We start from the raw sequence: 23,843 nt of genomic DNA, 5'->3' as shown, positions 1-23,843 counted from the left end.
ATCCACATAGGTTCTCCATTTGTCGTTAGGCTTGGGAACCAGTACTGGATTAGAGAGCCACAATGGATAAAAAGCCACCCTGATGAACCCATTCTCCTTCAGTCTTTCAACTTCCTCTTTTAAGGCTTTCGATCTATCCTTATCGAGCAGCCTTCTTTTCTGTTGCACGGGTGGAAAACTCTTGTCAACGTTCAGGACATGTCTGATAAATGTAGGATCTATCCCAGCCATGTCTTTGTGTGACCAGGCAAAATCTTCCTGGTTCTTTCTCAAAAATTCCACCAGTGCATGCTTCGTTGTTGCTTCTAAATTTTTCTCGACCTTTACAACTCTGGTCGGGTCTTTTTCATCAAGTTGGATCTCTTCAAGGTCATCGACGGGTCCAACATCTTCTTCAAAATCCCAAAGCGAGGATCTAAATCTCTATCCTCACTTTGGGCAACACCCTATTTGGTGACTCCATCACCGGATTGGGCTTGTATATCAATGGCCACATGCAACCTTTCTGGGGGAGTGCTCTTCACCGTTCCCTTCTTTGCCTTTGTGACCGAGGCATTGTAGCACTCCCCTGATTCTCTCTGATTCCCCGACACGCATCCTACCCCTGCGTCTGTTGGGAATTTCATGGCCAGGTGCCATACTGAGGTGACGGCTCGGAGGTCAACCAGTATGGGCCTTCCGATTACAGCATTGTACGCCGAAGGACAATCGACTACTATGAAAGTAGCGAGTAATGTCCTGGTAGCAGGCACTGTACCTGCTATTACCGGAAGTCTGATTGACCCCATGGGGGCGAGTCCCTCACCAAAGAAGCCGTAAATCGTTTGGTTGTAGGGCTCCAAATCCTTGACGGACAACTTCATGCGTTCCAGTGAGGATTTGTACAGGATGTTTACCGAACTTCCTATATCAACTAATACTCACTTCACCATCATGTTGGCGATTTGAACGTCCACGACCAGCGGATCGGAATGTGGGAACTGGACATGCTGGGCATCGCTATCAGAGAAGGTTACTTCACCATCCTCTGATCGAGCCTTCTTTGATGCCCTGTCCTCCACAATCATCATCTTGATGTCCTGGTCGTGATGTAGGGTCCGAGCATATCGTTCCCTCGCCTTTCCACTGCTTCCCGTGAGGTGTAGGCCTCCACAGAAGGTGAGTAAAGTGCCAGCTATGGGGTCAGGCTACAAAGGTAGCGAGCGTTGGCGTGCGGGCGCATGCTCGTTGCCACCTGGAGCCTCTCGTTGGGAATTTCCCAAGGCCCGTACGTATCTTCTCAAGTGTCCTTGTCTGATAAGGAACTCGATTTCATCCTTCAGCTGGTTGCATTCATTTGTATCATGTCCGTAGTCGTTATGACAACGCCAGAACTTGGTGGTATCTTTCTTCGAAATATCTTTTCGAATGGGAGCAGGATTTTTTTATAAGGCACACTAGAACTCGTGGCCTGATACACCTCTCCTCGAGACTCGATAAGGGCAGTGTAGTTAGTGAACCGTTGTTCATAGCGATTGCCCTTGGCGCGTTTATTCTCAGAGGTGGAAGGCTCATTATGCGGCCGTTTCCCCCCATTCTTGCCATTGCCATTGTCGTTCCCGTTGCCTTTGCCGTTGCCGTTGGGTTTTGACCCATTGGTGGCTTTGGCGGGGTTGGCAGTCCCCTTATCCTTGCCTGAGGGTTTTCCTTCACTGGCAATGGCATCTTCGAGCTTGATGTACCGATCGACTCTATCCAAAAATTCTTGAGTAGTCTTAACTCCATGCTTTCTAAGGCTTCTCCACAAAGGCGTGCGGCGCCTAACTCTCGCAGTTAGGGCCATCATCTTGCCCTCATCACCCACTGTTTTGGCTCCAGCTGCTGCTCGCATGAAGCGCTGGACATAATCCTTAAGTGGCTCTCCTTCTTGCTGGCGTATCTCCACCAGCTGATTCGCTTCAGTTGGGTGCACACGACCTGCATAGAATTGTCCGTAAAATTCCTTTACGAACATCTCCCAAGAAACAATACTTGCAGGAGGGAATTTAAAAAACCACTTCTGTGCAGCATCAGAAAGTGTTGCAGGAAAGATCCTGCACCGAGCGTCTTCATACACTTTCTGAATGTCCATCTGTATCTCAAACTTGTTGACGTGAGAAACCGGGTCACCATACCCGTCAAAGTTCGGAAGCGTGGGCATCTTAAACTTGTTAGGAGTTTCTGCCGCAGCTATCCTCTGAACGAAAGGAGTGCCCCTTCTCCTGTCGTACTCGATATGAGACGCTCTTCCCCCGACCAGCTGTTGTACTGCCTAGTTCAGGGCATCTATCTGGGCTTGCACGGCGTTAGGAATCGCCGAAGCCTCTGGTGCTGGGGGAACGTACTCGTCGTGCTGTTCCTGGTGATCGTTGAGTACATCTCTCAAATCCTCGTCTCTTCGCCGCTGCTCACTTGCTCCGAGCCGGTTAAAGACGTTATTTTTCCTGGGTTGCCCCCCAGCGTCACGTCTCTCGGGTTGGTCTTCCCTAGGTGGCGGGCTTCTGCCCCCACCTCTCTCTCCATTTCCTCTGCCTGAGTCGGCCTCATTGTAGCCATGCCCATCTCTGAACCTCGACTGGCTATGGTGGGATCGACTGTCTCCTCGGGCTGGAACTTCCCAAGCATTAGAGGGTGGCCTGCATTGGTCGGTAGGTCCCCATACATTATCATGCCGTGGGGGGGCCCGGACTGCAGAGCTTATCTCTGAGTTCCTTCTGTTGTCAGAAAGACGCTGCCCTCTGCTCGGGGGGTTTGGCTCTTCACCCCTGTGGTGTCTAGGACTGCGGGGCTGCTGCCTGGCCCTATTCTGCCTTGGCTGCGGGGGAATGTCACGACCAGCCTGGGATGGAGGCTGCACTTCAGGATCCCTTGGTGGGACATCCTCCTGAGGCATTGGCGGCTACTCGGGCCTCTGGGGGCTCGAGGGCTGGATCGGAGGGCTAGGATTGGGACCCCTTTGGGGTGGCCCATTTGAAGGTTGATGAGGCTGTGAGGCAGGTACAACCTGATTCCTAGCCAACTGTAGGGCTGCTTCGAGGGCTTCCATGGCCTCCCTCTGACGGCGGTCCATCTTCGCCTGTCTTTCACTCAATTCCTGGCGCTGTCGCTCAATTTCTTGTTGCTGTCGCGCCATAACTTCACCAGTACTTTCTTGGCTGGCCCTCAGATTGGCTAGTTCATCCTGCAATACCGCCAGGGTATTCCTCAACGTCTCGGAATCCAGTTCTTCCTCATCAAATTCCAAATGTGGCTCATCTTCGGCCACGTTTGGAGGAGGAGGCGATTGAGATGGTGCAGCGCCAGTCGCCTGCCCAATCTTCTTTGTTGTTTTCGCCATTTATGCTCAACAATATCGTATCAAGCTCTCAATGAAAGCACCAGAATGTTGACCCTTGTTTTGTTCAATTGACACGGAGTCAAAATGCTTGATGTGGACAGATATGTTGGAATGAATATAATGACAAAAACAGTAAAGCACACAAGAATTTATAGTGGTTCGGCCCCAGAAACTGGTAATAACCTACGTCCACTTGAGCTATTATTGATATGAGATCTCAAAGGAGTGATCAAAGAACTAGGGTTCTCCGAGTTTCACAGACCTGAGAGAGATAAATAGTACAATCGTTAATCTAATAGCCAAAAGTCCCTTCCTTGAGCTATCTTTTTCTATTTATAGGCTCAAGGAGGATTACATGAATTTGTTACAGATATTCTCTCCTAATTAATCGGATAATCAAGAATCATAGGAGATAATCTCGGGATTGACTTTGATTCACCCAAGATCATATTGAAATATGCGGAGTGTACGACCATGCTGGTCGTAAGAAAAACTCAACCGCTGCGCCTGTAATGTCTTACTAGTCGATACTCTACCAGAACTCTGCCAGGTGTCAGCCACGTGTTCAGAAATCGCCTGCCACGTCATCCGTGCTTGTTTTTTGGATAACAAATATATATGTGTGATTTTTTGAAATATATGAGTTATATTAAGATATAACTATTTGTGCATGCTTATGTGTATTAAATGTGATTGTTGGGTCCGTTTTTGAGAAAAAAGGCATTTTCGTAATTTTGACCCATTAAGGGTATAATTGTAATTATATGTGTTATGTGATTGAAACCACATTATTATGTGGATATATTTGCGATAATTGGCTTTAGTCGATCCTTTAGAGCGATTTGGCAAAAAAGTCACAATAGGGACTTATTCCCAGCTCGGGGTGAGTCAAGGGGTATTTTAGTAATTTTGCGTATGTGGGGTAATTAATGGATCATTATTGGAAGAAATATTAATATTTTGAGGGTTAGTAATTTAATTGGGAATTGAGGGTGTTAATTTGAGGTTTAGTGAGGTTTTGGGCAAATTGACCAATTTGCCCTTCGTGATGCTTTGAAGAGAAATTTAAGGGTGAGGATAGGATAGTCTTTTGACCTATTTGGCTGAGGGATTAGCTGAGTCTAGGCAGCTTGGAAATTTCCCTCAAAGGTTATCTTTAGGAACTCACTCAAAAAACATCAAAAGTTCAAAGGTACTTAGGCTTAATCTAGAGTAGGAAGGATTCATAGGAGGAATTGAAGGGACTCAAGAGACCTAGTACTGCCAAGGGTCTCTTTATTCAGCTACAAACTCGAAATTCAGAGAAGGTGAGAGCTTAGTTACCCTATTTTTCATTTCAATGGTTATGTTCTTGAATTTTGCGAGTTTGAGATTAATTAAGATTGAAGTGCTTAGAGTTAGGATTTGGGTGTATTGAGTTTTGAAATAAGTTTTTTGTTGCACTAAACTTTGGTATGCTGCTAGAATCTGTGATTTGGGTTTAAGATTTTCGAATTTGGTTGATGGAAGCTTGAGTTCTAAGCTCAAACATGTTAATTGTTGGTGTGGTGTAGTTTTGATGAGTTTTGGTGCATTATTGAAGTTGGTTAATGTTGGTAATAGGTTGTTTGGGATGTATAAGTCGTTTTGTGATCACAAACCTATTGGGAGTCTGTTTGGGGTCGATTTTCTGGGTTTGGTATGCAGGGGAATTACGGAGTTGAGAATTAGGGAAGAACACTATAATTTATGGGTATTTTGGGTTTCTGGCGACCTAGCGCGACCGCGCTAGGTTGTGGCGCGTCCGCGCTAGGGTCCCAGAACCTTAGGACTTGGTTTTAATTTTAAGCTTTAGAGTCACTGGTGCAATCGTGCTGGATTAGGGTGTGACCGTGCCAGTACCCCAGAATGCCCAAACTTTCTGCAGGGGCGATCACGCCATGGGCAGGGGCGAACGCGCTAGGTACCCCAAAATAGGGTTTCGTTGATTTTAAGATTAGGGCTTGGGGAGTTCGAGAATCCATTTGGTGGCCCACTTGGTGTTGGGGGAGAGTGAGATAACACCACCTCAAAAAATAGAATCTACACAAAATTTGGATTGACAGAGACTTAAAAAAGATTGAGAAAGAACATGCAAACCCAAGTAGATCAATGATGTTCTTCAACTTTGATGAAGCTTCAAACCCCTAGGCAAGACCACCACCTCAAAAAATAGAATCTACACAAAATTTGGATTGACAGAGACTTAAAAAAGATTGAGAAAGAACATGCAAACCCAAGTAGATCAATGATGTTCTTCAACTTTGATGAAGCTTCAAACCCCTAGGCAAGACCACCACTCTGAGCAAACCAAAACCAAACCAAGGCTTATACACGTTGCAAAATGCTGCCGTAATACTCTATCTCCCAGCCACCATGGATGCTTGAGGCCTTCTCTGGAGGAAATGAGGATTGAGATTGAACAAGCCTTCAACTCTCAAAGTCAAACACTTTCTTGGAGAGTTCTTGGAGAAAAACTAGAGATTCTTGGAGCTAGAGAGAGAGAGGGGGGGGGGGGGGGGGTAGAGAGAGATTGGAGAGAGTGATCAAGTCTTCCAAAACACTATTTTGACCCTTATATAGAGTATGCATCTTCATTAGGTCTAACCAATAGGATTAGACTTGAAAAACACGTCATTATGAGTATTTTACGTAATTCACGTACTACAGTAGGCGACGCGTCGCCTGCATGTAGGCGATGTGTCACCTGTTAGGGATTCTTGAAACCCTAGGCTTCAGGCAATGTCTCGCCACTTGGGTGGCGACGTATCGCCACCCTCTCTGACTTTGGACACTTCTAAAGGTCCTAAAAATGCTATAACTGCTACCAAACATTTTGGGAACCCTTAGTTACTCTCATGTATCTCTTTTGACCAAAAAATGCATTTTATAAGTGCCTACAATTGAAGCTCAAATTTCACATCTTCATTATATGAAATTTTACTAAGTGTTTATACTTTGCTTGAATTTTAACACTTATCATTTGTATTTAACCAATCATAACACTTGGGGGCTCGGGGGTGTTTCTAACGGCTCGACAACTAGGGACAGTAATCTTAAGAGTAGGGTCTGGGGCGAGGCTCGAGATTTGAAATTAATCCCTAATACGAGTTTGTTTATGTTGTGACTAGATTATCGCAAGGCTCGGGATCAGGATCGTACTTGAGGCCGTATTGTCTATTTTACGGAACTCGAGGTAAGAAAACTGCACCCTAGTTGTGGTCGGGGCTCGGACCCTTATCATTGGATATGAATGTGATTATTCGATTAGGCATGCTTGTATATGCTGTATTTGATTGTGTAATGTATAATCTATATGCTTGATTATATTTAACTGAAAGTCCAGCTTAAGGGAGCCGGGGTCGACAGTAAGCGTGCGGAACGCAGCCCGGCTTAGCCTAAGCGAGCCAGGGTCAACCATAATACCAGAATACTCAGCCTAAGAGCGTCGGGCCTGAACGTCACCTAAATATTTAGAAGTGCCGATTGCACTTGTCTAACTGTATTGATTGCTAAAATTGGATTATGTGTCCGTTTGAGCAGATTATTACTGCTAAGCTTATTGCTTATATTCTATTGCTTATTGAATTTGTTTATTTAAGTTTTCTTGCTAGGCCTTGGCTCACGGGTGCTATGTGGTGCATGTAAGGGAAATGGAAAGTTGGATCAGCCATGAGTTGGAGAGCTTTAGGGGCGGCGTGTACATTTGCAGCTGCTCGACTGCCACAACCAAGGGATCAATAAGGACTAGAACCAAAACTTAATTTTGCCACTTAGGCCAGCTTAAGTTGTAATTAATTTTGAAGTTGTAAATGTCTTGTAAACACTTATTTTTCTTGGGATCTCATGTATAGACTCAAACTTTTTAATGAAAACAATTATTCCTTTGATCAAAATATTTAAACCCCAATCCATTAATTATCCTTAGCTACACGTTTATATCCAAATGACTTGATTAGCAAGTCCAACACTATTTAGAATGCACAGTATAATGGTCTTGGCTCCATGGCGTTACAACCCATTATCTTTTTTTCCACCTTCTTTTCTCTCTAAAAAATAAAATCTCTTCACTTTTCTCTACAAACTTTTCTTTCCTCCCTCTTTTCTCGTCTACAAAAATAGGGAGTATAGAAATGGAAGGTGATTACATGCCATATTGTGTTTGGTATATGTAATCTAAAACATATATAAAGAATTGAAAAAACACTATTTATTATTTTGTTTAATCAATTTCGGCATTTAGTTCATTTGTTAAAGTAACTTGTCTTATTGTTCCTTTAATTGCATTATTTTATTTTCTGTTTTTTTAGTATTACTTAATTCTTTAAATTATTTCTTTTAATATATCATACATTTTAATACATAACAGTCATACATGGATATTTTTTTTCTCTTATAAATACAGTACAAATACAGGACGTTTGTTTAGTTTTATTTATAAAATTTAATAATTATTTTTATTAAATTTATATGATTGTCATATAAATTTTAAATAAATAAATAATATTGTATAAAATAATTACATAAACATATTAAAAAAAATTAAACCAAAACATTGTTTATGATTTAAAAAAAATATATATAATATGATAATTTATTAGATAAATTACTCTATTTAAGGTATAAAAATTCATCATATTATTCAAATTACGCCTTAATAATTAGAGAATAAACTTATTTATTTCTTATATAGTTTACATAGTCATACTATTTATATACACACAACACTTATATATAAAATATTTGTAATATTTATTGTTATTCATTATGAATATATATATGTTTATATAAGTTAGATCATATAAAAAAATATTTTCCTTTTAAATATAAATGATATTATTTTTTTTAAGAAAAAGTAAGATTATGTATTATATATTATTGTTATAATAATATTTTATAATATTTAAAATTATATTAATATAATTAATAAATATATATAATCAAAATTTTTATATTTTTTCAAATTACGTTAATACAAGATTTCTTTGATATCTCTTTTTCCTATTACATATGTCACTAATATTTAAGAGAAATTATAGGCTCATGCACATTATTATAACTTTAGTAAATTAAAATAAAATATAATTAATCCATTAATTGAGTTCAAATATATGAAATTAATTTCCATATATAATTAATATATTTTTCTTTGACCATAAGTATTAGAATGAGATCACTCTATCTCGATTTTGTCTTTTCCTGTTTATTTTTTATTTTATTTTTTAAAAGAAACTTGACCTTGTTAAAACCTTCCAATAGCAAAATCTAATAGGAAAAAGCTCATTGGTATCAAACAAATATCATTGATGATTGGCATCAATCATCTTCCAATAGCAAAATCTAATGAGAAAAAGCTCATTAAGAAAAAAGAGTATCAAACAAATATCATTGATGATTGGCATCAATCATAATTTGGGAAGACACACAGTTAGGAAAACATGACCACCACAAATTTTGCTAAAGCATGAGACACCGCATTGGCTCTCCTAAAATAATACTGAATTTTAACATTAAAAGAACTATTACATACATCAATGATATCTTTGATAAGCCAAGAGAAGATTGAAGCTGGGTTTTGCGTTGGACCTTGTTAACCACCGTCTAACAATCTGATTCAAGGATGGCATTGGTGAATCCCAATTGGCTGTAGAGTTGCAGACCATGTAACACTGCTATGGCTTCAGCAACTTCAGCATTTTAAGTAGCATTGATATTCAAAACTGCAGTGGCTTTTACATATCCCTTATCATCTTAAATCTTAAAGTACTACTGGTCTTTTCCCACCCTGCCATTATCTTTGTTAATAACAGTGTCTACGTTACATTTGATCACGCCAGGTGGAGGTGCAATCCAAAGAACTCAGTCACCATGAATCCCATCACTCCTTTGTCGTGTAGCCAGTATACTTGAGCCATTGGACTTGTGATAATAATCTAGAAAATCAAGAGCCCAGTTTATAGTGAAATCTTCATTAAGCAAAATATTGCCATGCACCTTTTCATTTCTTTTCAGCCAATTATGCCACACATAAGTACCACTTTGACAGAAAGGCTATGCATACAATCTAGAAACACAACATACAGGTCAGACCGATCAGAATTAGAAACATTAAGCTTAAAAGGCCACCTTTTCGGATGCTTGATAGTGAAGGACAAGACCATAAGGCATGGCAAGAAGTCTCCATTGCAGAAACACGTATCAGGCAGATATTATCATTATCAATATCATGCTTTTGAAGATTCACCAAGGTAGGGAGCCAACCCAAAGAAGCTTTCCAAGCAAACATTTTAATTTTGGAAGGGATATTTAGCAACCATTACTTTTTCCACCAAAGAGATGATCCAAAAGAGGAGGATGCTTGGCTGAAGCCTAAGGATTGAATAGCAAACCCATAACCACTATAGACCGTATACAAGCCAGAATCTTCAAAATGTTAAACCAGTTTGTCCTTCTTTCGTGAATTAGTCATAGGAATAGAAAGTATAGCATCAGGTTCCTCCTTAATGAACACATGATTGATCAAATGTACATTCCAACCTCCATTAGGCAAAAGGAGTGAAGCAACTTTGGGATCCCCCTGGAGAGTATGGGGAGATCGAAATAAAAGAGCATCACCTTTAGGAATCCATTTGTCACTATAAACCGAGATTGAATCGCCATCACCTACACACCACCTTACCTCATTATCAAACAACTCCTTTCCCCACATTATGCTCTTACACATAAAAAAAATCTTTAGCTTTTCTTATAGCCTGTAACAAAGGTTTATCAGCATGGTAAAAACCCTTTAACCTTGGCCGCGAGTGAGTGAAATAGAGAGACCTGACCTTCCACATGATAAACCTTTTAACATTCCTTCCGTGCAATCTCTCTTGACAAGAGAGGAAATGCCCTCAGCACAAATGAGAAAAAGGAAAGGGGATAGAGCATCACCTTGTCTAAGTCCCCTTTTTGGACTAATAGTTCCATGCACCTCCCCATTCACCAAGACTGAGTACTCAACAATAGAAATATAGTTGTGAATCTTGCGCGTCCAAATAGAATGAAAGCCCAATTTCTCCAACATCTTACACAAAAAAGGCCATTTGACTGTAATGTAGGCTTTTGACATGTCAAGTTTGAGAGCCATTGTCCCTTCCCTACCATTTTCCTTGCGCTTGAAAGAATTAATACATTCAAAACCAATGAGTGCATTATCAGTTATAAGCCTTCCAGGAAGAAAAACGATTTGTTCTTCAAAAATAACGTCATCAAGTACGTCCCTCATTCTATTAGTCAAAGCTTTAGTAATAATTTTATACAAAATATTACACAAGCTAATAGGTCGAAATTGAGAAGCATGAGAGGGATCACTTACTTTGGGAATAAAAGAAATGTGTACGATTGATGCTTCTGAGACAACTTGTACCATTAAGAAAATCCAAACAAGCTTTGCAAACATCATCACCAATGGTATTATTTTTTTTTTGATAAAAACTGGCACTCATCCCATCAACACCAAGATTTTTTGAGGGATCCAGTTGAAACAAAGCTTTCCTCATATCCTCTACCAAAAAAGATCTAGTTAGCTGGGAGTTCATAATGGAAGACACACGACACGACGGGGAATCTAAGACTAAAGCCATCTTCTTGTGTATTTTTCCCGCCATTCTTCCTAAATATATTAACGCACAAAAAATATCACAAATATATTTTTTATTTGTTTTATTTTAGATTTGATATTTAAAAAAATATAATTATGTATTGTTAATCAATTTTATATAAAAAATAAATATTAATGCATTTTAAGTGAAGGTTTTTTTGTCTTTATTATGACAACTTTGTCTAAAAATATGCATAAGGGACCATTTTTTATTTTATTTTTAAGAATGTTATTTTTAGCTTTTATGGAAACTCAGGTTAAACTTTGTAAATGGTATAAATCCAGAGGTCAAAATGGTAATTTTCTTTTTGTATAAACATCAGCTAAATTGCTAATTTTCCATAATTTTATTTATATATATTTTTTAAAGTAAGATGGTCTAATTCAATTATTCTTTTTTTTTACAATTCAAAAATATAATTTATACGGTTTTTCTAATCTCATACTATTTTTTTTTTAAATTTTGTTTAAATTTTTTAAAATTAATATCTTCTCAGAGTGATTATTTGAGTTATCTTATTAACTTACCTTGTAATTTAAACTAAAAATAAAGTGATAATTTATCCTTACGAGAAATTGGTGAAAATTATATTTTTTTAAAATAATCTCTTATCTACTTTTGATAATTTTTTGCAAAATGATTTATATCTAGAATTCTACAAGTTATCTAAATATTTTGACCAGTTGTTTAAAATTTTCGACTGACTGTTTGAATTTTTCGATCACATGTCTAAATATTCGACTAGCTGTTTAAATTATGAGAGACAATTTTGCAAATAATTATTAAAACTAGGCTAAAGTGCAAAATGACTTTAAAAAATATGACATTTTGCCAACTGACCTTATTTACAAGTTCCATAATGTAAAATACATTTTTTGTATGGGAAATTATAATATACATACATAATGTTTAATTTTCTATCAAGTTAAATAAGATCTAGTCTTACTTTAGTTTTCTACTTATCAATTTTGTAACGTAATATTGTGTTAAATTCATTAGATTAATGAATCATATTATCGTCTATCTAACAGGCTATGATAAAAAATTGAAATCATCCTAAAGACTGATTTTTGATGATGTATGCACTACAACAATATAAGAGTTTTATGACTTCATTTATGAGATACTAAAAGTCTACAATGTCTCCCGCAAGGGGAGATGTTAGAAGTGGAGTCATCGTAGGTGCACATTCAATGTCTCCCATTGAGAGAAGTGAAAGACATCCCACGTCTCCCAATGGAAGACGTTGAAAAATGTCCAAAAATGAAAACTTTTAGCGTCTCTCATCAGGAGATGTGGGATGTCTCTCACCTCTCCCAATGAGAGATATTAAATGGTCTCCCAATTATTTTTAAAAATAAATAAATTAAATTGATTTAATAATTAATTAAATTTAAATTGATATAATTAATAAAATAAAATTGAATAAATTCATTAATATAATTACTAATATATTTAATTATATGGTATTTTTAGAAGATTAAATAAAATTTTAAATTGTAAATTTTCATTAAAAAAATAAAAATGTATTTATAATATGTTTTAGCTACTAAACATATACAAAATAAACAATATTTGTTAGATATATACAAACTTAACAAATATTGGATTAGCTAGCCATGATATGAAAGAAAAAGTAAAAAAATAAAACCTAATAATTATGATAATGTGGTTGGTGACTTTAGATTAATAGTAGCATATCCGTCACCCAATGTTGTGGCATCTCATCAATCTATGCTTGTGCATATGGTGTATGCTTTATCTGCAAAAAAATACAGAGTAGAATATATTTTTTAATTTTTTGATTACATTTATATATAGTTTAATAAATAAATTGTAAACTTTGATAAATTTATATGTATATGCCGCTTTCTGCAAGTAATGTTTTGGATGTTCAATCAAATCATTCAATATCCTCATCACATAGTATCCACATGCCACATTATCCGGTTATTGTAGACACTAATATTTAAATAAAAGGTTAAGCATGTAAATTAATAACTTAGTAAAATTACAAGTATATATTCAAACCAAGCTAATTCTAAGAAAAATTGGGCATCATTTTCCCTATATTAATAACCAAACCATCTCTCAAAATCGAATCAATCAAACAAGTACAACACAATTTAAATATATGATAATAATACATAATTCTTGATAAAATCAGACAACATTTCTCCTGTAATAGTGACCTAACTATTTATTAATAACAAATCAAACAACACATAATAATTTTCTTCCTCATATCTCCGCAGCACACAAACAATCCAAAACCTACCTTACTAAAACACACAAGTTATCAACCTTCCATCATCACCGCAACACATAATTTTAATCTAATAACTTACTTCACTATGGATGAATATTTAAGATATTCAACCTCCTCTAACATTTGTAACATAATATTAAAATAAATAAATAAGAGAATGTGTGTACCTTTTGCAATTAACAATAATCAAGCAAATTACTTCACTTTGTAATGCTCCATGCTAATACTTCGTTCCACAACCTAAAAGATTAATTACTAATTTAAAGATTAATAACCCAAGTAATAAATTCAATAACTTTCACTTTACTTTATATATATACATCAATTTCGTCTTTAATTAAAAATTAATTACTAAGATAATCTAGCTCATAAAAAACATATCTCTAACTTACAAGAGATCTTCTATCAAATATATTGTCACTAAATAAACTAAACTAAACCATATCTCTATTTTTTCTAATTTTCAGAAAATTTTAAACAATGTTGCATCTCAAACTATACATTATTCATCCAAAACTAATAATATGGTATCTCAAATCTTCAAACTCATTAAAAACTCACTAACAAGTCACTAAAAACTCACTAAATCAACAAAAAATAATAAACAAAACATATAAGTTTCTCTATTTTTTTTTATATTTTTAATTATTTATTAAATAAATTTTAGCAAAACATATATAAATATATACTTAATCAACCTAAAATATTAATAAAAAATTAAAAATATATATAATTTTCAAAATAAATAGTAAAAATAATAAACTTGTTTGAATCATCTTAAAGTAAAACAATGAGGTATCTCAAATCTACATTTAAATTGTTTTTCATACTTTAAATAAAAATTTCTCATAAACCCACTAAAAATCTATTAATACTAAAAAATAATAAACAAAAATATCATTAAATATAATTTTAACAATAACTACCCATTCTTTTAATCTTAGAAACTCATCTCAAATGTTCTTCAAATGAAATTTTTTGAGCCAAAAATCACACAAAATCCACTCCAAGAACACCCTAAAAACCACATAAAAATAGAAAATACAATTTACATCATCCTAAGTATAACCCATTGTTTTAATCATAAAATCTTACCTTAAAAATGCTTTACATCAATTTTTTTAGGGCAAAAATCGCCCAAAATCGCAACTTTTTTCGCCTAAAATCGTCTCTGGTTCATCTCTGCCGAAGTCGCGCATGAGAAAAAGAGAAGAGAGGCTGGGTATATATTAGGTCTTGCCTATAACATCTCCTGGGAGATGTTGTAGACAAGCCAGATACCACAGTGGGGCCCACCCAATCTATTTACAACATCTCCCTATAGTTTTAATGACTTACAATTTTAGTCATAAATAAAAAATTTCAATGTCTCCCAACATAAGACATTAAGGACCCCTTCTAACTTTTAATGTTTTACACATTAGGTGTAAGACATTATAGGGAGTCATTAAAAATATAATTTGTTGTAGTGATGGGCCACTTTGTTCCCCTCACAGGGGACAAAAGCAGGAACAAATATGACAAATAAAAAGAAAGTGTTGGTATCACCAACGATCAGGTCATCAACTAAAGAGCCAACCACCGCTTGACAAGCAAGAATAGCATTGCGACAATCATTTTCCAAACTATGCACCATAATATTCTCGCAATAACACCATTTTAGGGCCTTTAAGTAGGCAATAATCTCATCTAGTATATGAATGCAAATGAAGAGAAAGAAAATTGATCACTTTGTTGGTATTGATTGTGTAAATCAAAGTGTGTTGTGGAAGGGTAATGATAGAAATTTAGCCAAAACCAGATCCAAGATCACATACATACCCAAACATTAAATTAAGATTAACAAAAGATAGAACCATACATCTCGTAGCCTATCAAGAATCATTGCTATCTTTTCGTAAAACAATAATGATTTCCAAATCCAATAAGACAGATTTGAGATTCACACCAAAATCTTCCAAGCCAATCCTCAACACAAAAGATGTGTGTGGGCACGTAGGATATTATGGACAAAATTTAGGCTCTCTTGATGTAGTCAACACATGAGATCAAGAGAGGTTTGGAGAAGACAAAGGCTCTGAGAGAGTATTGTAGTTTTTTAGGTTTTCTCTAAAGACTAAAAATCGATCGCTTCTTTTTACGATACATTATTAAACTTTTATAAACCTAAAATAATCTAACAAAATTAGACTAAGTCAAAACTGATTAGGCTTTGAAAATTTTAATTATTTAATAAATATTTTTAATCAAATTAAAATATCAATTTTTTAATAATTATTTAATAGATATATAATTGAAATTCTTAACAATTAAAATTTGAATTGAACATACTGGGCTGTAACATGTGTCACACACTAGTCACTATGCAAACAATGTGACTGGGCATGTGACACATATGTGCTTCCCAAATTTTATCTCATTTATTTATTTAATTAATAAGTCAAAATATTTATGCATTAAAATAAGGATTTATACCTTATGGACTATGTGTTTTGTCCCATTACATGTTTGGACCCTGTGTTTTGACAAATTACTTTTTGAACCCTGTGTTTTGTAAAATTATTCAAATAGACCCATAAATCCATTTTTGATCAAAGTTTTTTGAACTAAAATCACAAATAATTCATCAAATTAACAACTTAGAACATAAGCACAACAATTCTGCCTAACAGCTGTGTTGTTATATTCAATTTTTTGTTCATCAAAATCGAGTTTAGGGGTTTATTTAAACAATTTTATAAAATATAGGGTCAAAAAATGTATAAACCCTTAAAATAATAAATGCATAAATATCAATTAATTCAAAATTAACTTGATCTTATATTTAAATAATTTATTATTTTTGACTCGATTTTTTGGTAACAGGGGATATAGAAATCCGACAATAGAGAGATTAGACTTTTTATAAATCTAATAGATAAGAAATAACAAAAAGTAAGAACACAAAGCACTGACATGATTATATGTGGTTCAATGGTTAAAATCCACCTAGTCCATGAGTCACTCTTATTGATTTGTTCAAGACTCTTGGTGAAATTGTTTATGACAATTTAAGCAGAGTTTTTGTATACAGAAAGTCGATCCCTTTTTCTGTCCATTCCCCTTGTATTTATAGGAGATTCCCATGGACAAATTTGGGTAATCGTACGTTAATATGATATCTTACAAATTTGGGTAACTTCCCATTTACATAAATACATGATTGCCTATCAAATTGATATTCTTTATATCAGGTAATAAACACACAATAAAATCTAGGCCTTTATGAGGCGTATAAAGAATCTCTGAGTCTTTTGGGTTCCTTCACTGTGTGTCATGGCCAGGATACTGCGAGCTAAACACATTCTTCAAGTTGGGTGTTGTAGGACTAATCCGAACTTACATGGGCCACGTTCAGAGTTTCATGAAAGTGATCCGGGAAATGTGTACCTTGAACTAAATTTTTGGCATATGAGGCGATCTGGAGACTATCTGGTTGTCGTATTAACAAGATACTCTATGTATGTTTTTCTTCACAGGCTTGTCTGCCAGCTGTACCGCATGATGAGTAATTCAGCTCGTATTTTTGGGGTACAACATTTGCCCCCTAAGATCTTGCTTGTGCATGACGTCACTTCTGACATGCATAGTAGGGGCTTTTCGACTTCTATTATGAGAAAATGTGCCCACCCACTCACTCGAGTATGGGACACATGTCTATCTATCATTTGCGCCTGTTCAGGTTTCGAGTACTATGACAGTTGTCTTGTTAACTTTTTGCCCCCGTTTGGTTTATATAATTCAAGCCCTCAGATCTCGAACTGATCTAATCATGTGGCCTAGATTGAATCCTACAGTTTTCGTATAAATAGAAGAACCAAACCTGAGCCTTACCACCATTGCATTCGAAATTTTCCTCTCCTCTTTCTTCCTTTTCAAAATACTCAAAGCTCTTTGTATTCCCTTGTTTTTTAGGAACTTCCAGATTATCACTTCCGATTCTTCTATCATTTCCTCGACCAAGAATCCAATCTGTAAGTATTTTTATACCTAGTTTAAATTTCATTTTCTTATTTTTCAATAAGTTTTATGAAGTTTTCCAATATTTTTTTACATGTTTTGGTCTGGCATGAGTTTAGTTTAAGTTTTATATGTGACCACAACTGATAGCATTAGGAAATGCTAGGAATAATGCACCAAAAAAATGGGTCAGTGTATGTGTAACGACCCAAATTCGCTAATAAGGCTTGGAGCCTTGATTAGTGTGCCTGGAGGGCAATAATTGTTAAATTGTATTAATTTTATGTGAATTTAATGAATATGTGGTTAGAATGCATGTTTAGGTGAAATAAATATGCATGTGGGCCCCATTTGGTTGTTAGGGGCAAATTGGTAATTTTAGCCCGTTGAGGGCATAAATGTAATATATGTGAAATTTATGGTATGACGGTGATATAATTGTGATGCACGTTCCGAGGCGGTCCTAGGGAGCCGTTTAGCTAGAAAGTCACAACGGGGTCAAATACCTAGCTCGGGAAGAGCCTAGGGGTATTTTGGGAATATTATAACTTGAGATTGGGGATTTGTAAGTATTGGTTAATGGTATTTTAGTGGTTTGTGTAGCCATTGGTAACCAGTGAGGATAACTACCCTAAGTGATAAAATGATATATTTGTAAGGGATGTGAAATGTCTAGGATGCCCTTGAGGTTTAGTTAGAAAAGGGAATTAGATGGAAGGGTAAGATGGTCTTTTGGCAAGGATTTAGATAACTTCAGCTAAGAAGAGAAGTCATTCACGTTTTAACACTTAGGCATACTCTGTTTTGGCTGAAAGTTTGAGGAGAAAACTAGAAAGAAAGGAAAGGAAGAAGGGAGTTGAAATTTGAAAGACCTAGGAGGAGAATCAAGTGGTTGGAGGCAATTAAACTTGATCATAAACCAAGATTTTTCTAAGGTAAGGATTTATCTTTGTTTTGTTAAGTTTCTAAGCTTGATTTCTAGAGTGTTAGCATGAAAATTGAAAGTTGGCGTGTGGCTGTTTCGTGGATTCTTGGGGATGAAACTTGCCTCGGTTCAGTTTGGGATTAAGAGGGATTTGCTTGGAGTTGGACTTGGAGAAGACTCAGGGGTGAATTTCTACTTGAGGTAAGGGTTTTATGCATCTTTGTTATGCATTAGCTGCTGTGATTCAAGTTTCTGGTTTATTAGTTTAAGTTTTATAAAGTTTTAAGACAATTTGTGAATTGGGGATTTGATTGTGTGTTTAGGCTTGTTGTTGATGTTTCTAAGTTATTAGATAGTTTATATGGGGTTTTGGATTGAATTTGAGACTTAGGTATGCCTTGGTATTGATTTGGGAGTGTTTTGGCTCGGGAAAATGTTGGGGAAAAACCCAGAAATCTGGGTTTGCGAAGGGGCGCTGCGACCCTGTTCTTCTGTGCCGCGGCGCTAGGTTGCATCAGGGAAGGAGGCCACGCTGGGCGCCGCGGCCCTTGGGGGCTAGTGCCGCGGCCCTAGGCCATTTCTGGGCAGGGGAAAATTCAGTTTTTAGGCTTTTGCTCAGGGGGCTCGGGGGACGCTCCCGCCACCTTGTGTGGGGGTCCGAGAGGTCCTGAGAGCTTGGGATTGGTTCCGGGAGATGTTTTTAAATCAATTAGTAATGGGGATACTATTTATGTGTTGTGACTAGGTTCTCGGAGAGGGTCGAATTAGAGGACCGTGCTCGAGGGTTCAGTGCGTAAGGAGCTCAGGACACAGGTAAGAAAACCACTGTCTTCCACAGAGCTTGTATGCAAGGTTGAGCCCTATATGACTGTGTTGCAGGGCATAGCCCCTTTGATTGGTTTGTTCATAATTAGTATTTGCTTTACTATGCTATGTATGCATATGTGTAAATGTTCGGCCAGAGCCGGGAACGGCGCAGGCCGAGTTCGGCAAGGCCGGAAACGGTAAGGGACCAGAAACGGCGTTAGGCACGAGGAGTGCAAGGCCGAGAGCGACAAGAGCCCGGGAGCAGCGTTGAGCACGTGGAGTGTGAGCTGCCAGGGCGAGACCCTAAAGGATACCTGGGATATCCTCACGGTGTGGACCGCGAACCCAGGGCATGGTAAAGCGCCTGGGATGGCATGGCCATATGTGTTTAGCCTTTTGATGGCCTGATTATATGCTAAGTGTTTGTTATGGATATGTTATCTGCTTGTGAGGATTTTCTTGCTGGGCTTCGGCTCACGGGTGCTCTGTGGTGCAGGTAAAGGCAAGGGGAAAGTCAACCAACCATGAGTACGGAGAGCGTGAAGCGGCGCGTACATGTTTGGCCTGCCTGGCTGCCACAGCCAGTGGTTTTGTGAGATGATTGTATTAAAACCTAGATTTTGTCGTCTAGTCGACCTAAATTTGTAAATTATATGTTGTAAATATTTCTAAACAGTATCTTGGGATCCCAAGTGTCAAACACTCAACGATTTACAGTAAATGGAATTATTTTCAAAGTTTATTTCATTGTTTATGATTTAATTACACTTTTAACCTAAAAACCTCGATTAGCGAGTTAAATGCATGTTTAGAACTCACTTAGTAATGACTCTAAGGAAGTAGGGCGTTACAGTATGGGTTAATAGGGTTTGAGATAGGAATGTTTGAATATTTGAACTTGAAGATTTGAGGGTTTTTAAGTTCAGCTCTAGGTAGCTTAAGGGTCATGGTACCTTAAAGTGGTTTTGCTTTAAATTGCTTTTCAGAGAGGTACCGAATTTGACACCTGAATCCTGAAGTATCGGGGTTTCGTAAGGTTATGGCGCGTGATCTTTGACCGCGTGTGCACTCATGTAATAACATCATGTGGGAGCTTAGCTCGTAGATAACTAAGGTCGAGTAGATCGAATCCAAAATCCCAGGCTGCCCCCACTTTTATTATCGAGGCGAGGTTATATCTTAGGTTGCCTCTAATAGGCTGCTTTGTCACCGGAAAAATTTAATTATGGCTAGTCAGAAGAAGAAATCAGTTGAGAACTCTTCCTCTCAAAACAAAAATAAAGATAAGCAGGTCGCCTCTGAGACCCCCATTTCCCACTTTGGCCCAGTGGTGGATAGACAGGTTGAGGTTGGCCCCGACGCCTTCTTCGAGGCCGAGCACATTGAGTCTCGGATAAAGACTCAAGGCAAGGTGAAAAAAATCTTGCTGAGTCATGGGATCGAGATGGGTTCTAAAGTACTCGTTGCCCGCCCTCTATTGGATGGAGAGCGGAGCTGCACCCCGTTCTAGGATGACTTTGGGGCTTGGAATGATGAGCACCTGAAGGCATGTGCCTTCCTTCCCCTGAAAACTACGTTGAACTGGCACTGTTACAGCTCCCCCCGAACTCGTATCGACTTCTGGTGGGGTTGAAGTATTTATTTTTGAAGCATGAGTGGGAGGTCCCCTCCCTGCCCGACATTATGTATTTCTTCTGCCTTAAGGCCAATCCAGAGTCAAAGGGTCGAGGTGATGGTTTCTACTACCTCCCCAGATTCCCCAACATAACCTCCATCATCGACCTCCCTAGCCACCCGAATGACTATAAGGACCAATTCTTTATGTCAAACAAGTTTAAGAACTGCACTGATCGATACTTCAACCGTCCTCGTAAGTTTATCAGATTTTTGAACTTTGTACTTGAATTCTTTATCTTAACCAAGTTAAAACTTATTCTGATCGAGTTGTTACCTTGTGCATCTATATATAACAGAATGGGGCGATCAGAGACCCTCGGAGGTCAATATCAAACTCTGGCCAGTACTCCTGTTGAGGAGAAAGAGTTTCAGAGGGTGTGAATGATGCCCCCTATGGTGGCTTGCAAGCTGATCTGCGAGGATCAGATGCTGGCCATTAGGGCTCCAGGTCCCCTCCTTGAGCTCCCCTTTCCCCAGGAGCTCTTTCCAGTCGCTGAGGAGGTTGATGAGGAAGAGGAGGCCGCACAGTTGGTGTGTAAAAGAAGAGTTCCAAAAGATAGACAAGATTCTGGTTAAGGCCATGCTGAATCGGGGGCAGCAGATGACACCTCTGGCTAAGGTAATCCATATAGAGAAATAAACTGGGCTGCTGCCAGTTTTAGGCTAATTTGATTCAATCCAAGGCAGTTCGTGAGCTGACATCTGGTTGATCCAGACCTAAATGTGACCCTTCTTTAGTGTGTTGACCAATTGATCGTATGCCATGTCTATAGTTACCCCAAATGTACTATAGTGGTAGATAATACCTTGCATTTTAGGTCCACTATTTTTGAATAGTATGGTACAAACCTTTTTTCATGGCCTTCCCTGTGTCATGGTACATTCAATTCGGGTATTAGGTAGACCGAGCACGAGTCTAGTCCAGATGAAGCGCCCAAACCCCATAGGTCCCACAATGTAATAATATTAGAATCTCCCCTCCCCTGATAATCCAAGAGATAGAGGTTTTACCCAGCCCGTTCCATAACCTGAAGTCGATCATAGTAATTTCCTCCTCTACCTCGAAGGGTAGGGTTCAAGTTCTGTTGTTCTTTACTTTGTGTTATTTTGACTAATCATTCCTTGGGTCTGACTCTTTTGCTCGCTCTTTTTGTAGATGAAAACATGGACCTAAAGAACGCCTTCAAGCCTACTGGGGCTAGAGTTGGGCCTGTCCTCAAGAGGCAAAGCGTTAGGATTAATGCCCTAAAATCATGAAGACATTTTATTGAATTAAATAAAAGAAAATTTTTATTATATTTGAATATTATAATTATTGTTTGATTTAATTATATGATAATATCAAGAAAATTTCTTATTCATTCATGAGAATATGATCTTGTATTAGTACGAGATAATTACGATCATATATAATGAATAAAATAGTCAGTAACATATTAAAGTATGGAATCTTTAATGAATGGTTACTAGTGTCGTTTACTATGAATACGAGATGCAAGTGATCTAGATTCGAATCACTGATGTGGATAGACATCTTCGTAAATGTGCTATATATAATAGAGATTATATATGATAGGACCGATAAGAATTAATTATCTTTATAAACTTGTCGTTTGGCATATATATTTGATTCTTATCATAATAGATGATTGTTTGTAGATTAGTGTAAATCATGAGTATTCATGAACTCCTGTTTGTGTTTATTGGATATTTTGATTCACTCGTTAAGGTTTCTTAGTATAATGAGGCTAATGACTTTTGTTTGAGAGATTCAATATCATGAATGGCTGGGACACATGAATTATAAAATGGAATCCATACTTTCCTAACAGATTGAAGATTGGTTCCCTTAAGGGTTAATTCTGGAACTGAATAGTTATTGAGCTCAAATCTATAATTTGATTATAGATTAATTATTTGATAGTGAATTAATGGTACTTAAGGATCAAGAGGTAATTAGAATGGTAAAACAGTAATCTTGACCAACTCTAATTAACGAACTAATAAATGGAGGGCATAACTACATTTATTGGTTATATCAATGGACTACAAGAGAAAACTCTGTAAATATAATTCTATAAATACTTAGAGTGTAATTCCATATTTATAGTGGAGGAATCATGGAATTAATTAATAAGATTATTGGATGAAAGAGTTTAATTAATAATCTTGTTTATTGGAGCTTCATATTATAGGTCAATAGTCCCTAGATCACATCTGTCCTATACTATTAAGAGTAAGGATGTCAAAAGAAATATTTGTAGAGAGAAGGACTTAATTGCAAATGAATTAATTTTACAGGGCAAGGAAATAATTATGTGATAATTATAGGCAATTGATTAATTATGAATTAATTAAATATTTAACTATATAGTTTTTATTTTGAAAAAGTATAGCTTAAAATAAATATTAATTTTGTTTGGATTAATATATAAAGAGAGATTACTAATTATCTTATTTAATATAAGATATTTATTTATTTAAAACTGATATTTTAAGGTAAAGTTAATTTTGAATTAACTGATATTTATGTTGGGATAATTATCCTAGAGTCAGCCTTGGGAATGACTCTGACGGTAAGTTATCCTTTTTTTTGCACACATTTTTTTTTGTTTCTCTCCTTTTCACGAGCTAAACATGTTATTTTTTTTATAGTCTTGTTTAGCCAAAATCCGCGACATCGCCCGAATCCAAGCTCAAAGGGACAAGGTTAGGGCCGCCCTGGTGGCATCCCAAGACAACGAACAAATCTCCAAGGGACAGGCCATCGAGGTGAGCCACCGTCGAGATCAGCTGCAAGTCAAGGTCGACAACCTCAACAAGAAACTTGAGGAAGTTGGCGTGCTTAAAAAGAGGCTGTCGGAGGTCAAGGAGAGAGCCAAATGGAAGGCTGAGAAGGCCAAGTAGGACACAGAGAAGCCCAAGAAGGAGGTTTCCGAGGCAACAAACTCTCTGTAGGAAATGCTTTATCGATGCTGGGCATACAACCAAGAAGGAGACTTCTCATTCATGGACGCAACACTCTGGGGGTGATATCTTGCCAAGTACAGAACTGATCATCACAAGAGCCCTCCGAGACCATAGAGGGTTCTGGGGCTGCTGAAGGGGGTGATGAAGAGGTGACATCACATGGCCATGTTGCCAGAACTC

The sequence above is a fragment of the Humulus lupulus genome, chromosome 1, assembly GCF_963169125.1.
Source record: "Humulus lupulus chromosome 1, drHumLupu1.1, whole genome shotgun sequence".
Classification (NCBI taxonomy): Eukaryota; Viridiplantae; Streptophyta; class Magnoliopsida; order Rosales; family Cannabaceae; genus Humulus; species Humulus lupulus.
Note: the sequence above shows the minus strand (reverse complement) of the source record.